The sequence below is a fragment of the Battus philenor genome, unplaced genomic scaffold (genome assembly GCF_028537555.1).
Source record: "Battus philenor isolate CCGP_79_NKW_IND1 unplaced genomic scaffold, ilBatPhil1.0.hap1 SCAF_42, whole genome shotgun sequence".
In the NCBI taxonomy this organism is placed as follows: Eukaryota; Metazoa; Arthropoda; class Insecta; order Lepidoptera; family Papilionidae; genus Battus; species Battus philenor.
The window spans coordinates 122,501-125,000 of NW_027181707.1; the positions used below are offsets into that span (position 1 = coordinate 122,501).

General features: G+C 51.4%; 2 non-coding genes across 2 annotated transcripts in view; both read left to right on the forward strand.

The window, feature by feature from the left end:
* The window catches only part of LOC137929125 (small subunit ribosomal RNA), a 1,904-nt gene extending 372 nt beyond the window's left edge, over window positions 1-1,532 (forward strand). The window contains exon 1 of the ribosomal RNA XR_011108699.1: window positions 1-1,532. This exon is cut by the window's left edge and continues 372 nt beyond it. This is a non-coding gene — a ribosomal RNA (small subunit ribosomal RNA).
* Window positions 1,533-2,339: 807 nt separating this feature from the next.
* LOC137929103 (5.8S ribosomal RNA) lies at window positions 2,340-2,496 on the forward strand. Its single transcript, XR_011108679.1, has one exon. It is a non-coding gene; the product is annotated as a 5.8S ribosomal RNA (ribosomal RNA).
* Window positions 2,497-2,500: the final 4 nt, after the last annotated feature.

Here is a 2,500-nt window from a genome sequence, read left to right on the forward strand (position 1 = left end):
TCACGGGTAACGGGGAATCAGGGTTCGATTCCGGAGAGGGAGCCTGAGAAACGGCTACCACATCCAAGGAAGGCAGCAGGCGCGCAAATTACCCACTCCCGGCACGGGGAGGTAGTGACGAAAAATAACGATACGGGACTCTTACGAGGCCTCGTAATCGGAATGAGTACACTTTAAATATTTTAACGAGGAACAATTGGAGGGCAAGTCTGGTGCCAGCAGCCGCGGTAACTCCAGCTCCAATAGCGTATACTAAAATTGTTGCGGTTAAAAAGCTCGTAGTTGCATTTGTGCGCCGCGCTGTCGGTGCACCGCATCCGCGGTGATACTGACACGTCTGCGGAGCATATCGTCGGTGAGCCGTCGGTAAAACGGCGGTTCAATATCAAAATCCTATCGCGGTGCTCTTCGGTGAGTGTCGAGATGGGCCGACAATTTTACTTTGAACAAATTAGAGTGCTCAAAGCGGGCTCAAAATGCTGCTTGAATATTTCGTGCATGGAATAATAGAATATGATCTCGGTTCTATTTTGTTGGTTTTCAGAACTCCGAGGTAATGATTAATAGGGATAACTGGGGGCATTCGTATTGCGACGTTAGAGGTGAAATTCTTGGATCGTCGCAAGACGAACATCAGCGAAAGCATTTGCCAAAGGTGTTTTCATCAATCAAGAACGAAAGTTAGAGGTTCGAAGGCGATTAGATACCGCCCTAGTTCTAACCGTAAATATGTCATCTAGCGATCCGCCGACGTTACTACGATGGCTCGGCGGGCAGCTTCCGGGAAACCAAAGATTTTGGACTCCGGGGGGAGTATGGTTGCAAAGCTGAAACTTAAAGGAATTGACGGAAGGGCACCACCAGGAGTGGAGCCTGCGGCTTAATTTGACTCAACACGGGAAATCTCACCAGGCCCGGACACCGGAAGGATTGACAGATTAACAGCTCTTTCTTGATTCGGTGGGTGGTGGTGCATGGCCGTTCTTAGTTGGTGGAGCGATTTGTCTGGTTAATTCCGGTAACGAACGAGACTCTAGCCTGCTAAATAGGCGTCGTCATTTAGGTGTGCGCCGCTCCGGTGGCGCAACTCACTGGCGACGTATTAAAATTCTTCTTAGAGGGACCGGCGGCTTCGAGCCGCACGAGATTGAGCAATAACAGGTCTGTGATGCCCTTAGATGTCCTGGGCCGCACGCGCGCTACACTGAAGGAATCAGCATGTTCTCCCTGGCCTAGAGGCCCGGGCAACCCGTTGAAACTCCTTCGTGCTGGGGATTGGGGTTTGCAATTATCCCCCATAAACGAGGAATTCCTAGTAAGCGCGAGTCATAAGCTCGCGTTGATTACGTCCCTGCCCTTTGTACACACCGCCCGTCGCTACTACCGATTGAATGATTTAGTGAGGTCTTCGGACCGACACGCGGTGGCTTCACGGCCGTCGGCGTTGCTGGGAAGTTGACCAAACTTGATCATTTAGAGGAAGTAAAAGTCGTAACAAGGTTTCCGTAGGGGAACCTGCGGAAGGATCATTAACGTGTGTGTATGTGTGCGAGACGCGTGATATGTTCACGAACGTTGTTGCGCCGCTGTTGCTGTTGTTGCTGTTGCGACGACGACGACGACGACGACGACGACTTCGTACATACCGTGTTTACACATATATATATGTAATACATCCATAATGATATATATATATACGACATATATACATATATATGTACGTACGCGCGCGCTGCTGTTCGTATCTAATGCGGACGAGCGCGCGCGCGTGTGCGTGCGTGTGTGTGTGCGTGTTTGTATATATGTATAAAAAATAAAATGTGAAATAATTGTCTCTAGCGTCTATTACGCCTAACGGCGCAGCGGCGACGGCGCCGTGGCGGTGGCCGGTGGCGGTGGTGGCATTCGTCGAAAGTGCTACCGCCGCCGCTGCCTCCGCCGCCGTCGAAGCGGCCGGGTGGCGGAAAAACGCCGAGAGACGAGCGCCGACCGGGGCATACCAAACGGAGCGTTCGAAGCGGTGAAAATCCCCACTGCCTAGCTCAGGCCCTTTATTGTCGGTTGGCGCTATACAAAACGAAATTTAAGCGGTTAGAAAGATGACAATGTCGTGCGTCACGCCAGCTCGTTGGGGGGTGCGCGGGTCGTCGTCGTTCATCATTCTAAAGGATTCGCGTCGGGGCGTTAAGCTTTTTCGGTGCCGTTTCTTTATGAACGCCTCGGCGCACATGAATTCGACCAACTTTCGACGTTAATACATAAAAACGGACAATCAAGTGGCCGACGGCGAGAGCCGTAGGCCGCTACCGTAAGTAATAACAACATTAAGAAAAAACCATTACCCTGGACGGTGGATCACTTGGCTCGCGGGTCGATGAAGAACGCAGTTAACTGCGCGTCATAGTGTGAACTGCAGGACACATTTGAACATCGACATTTCGAACGCACATTGCGGTCCGTGGAGAAATATCCAGGACCACTCCTGTCTGAGGGCCGGCTG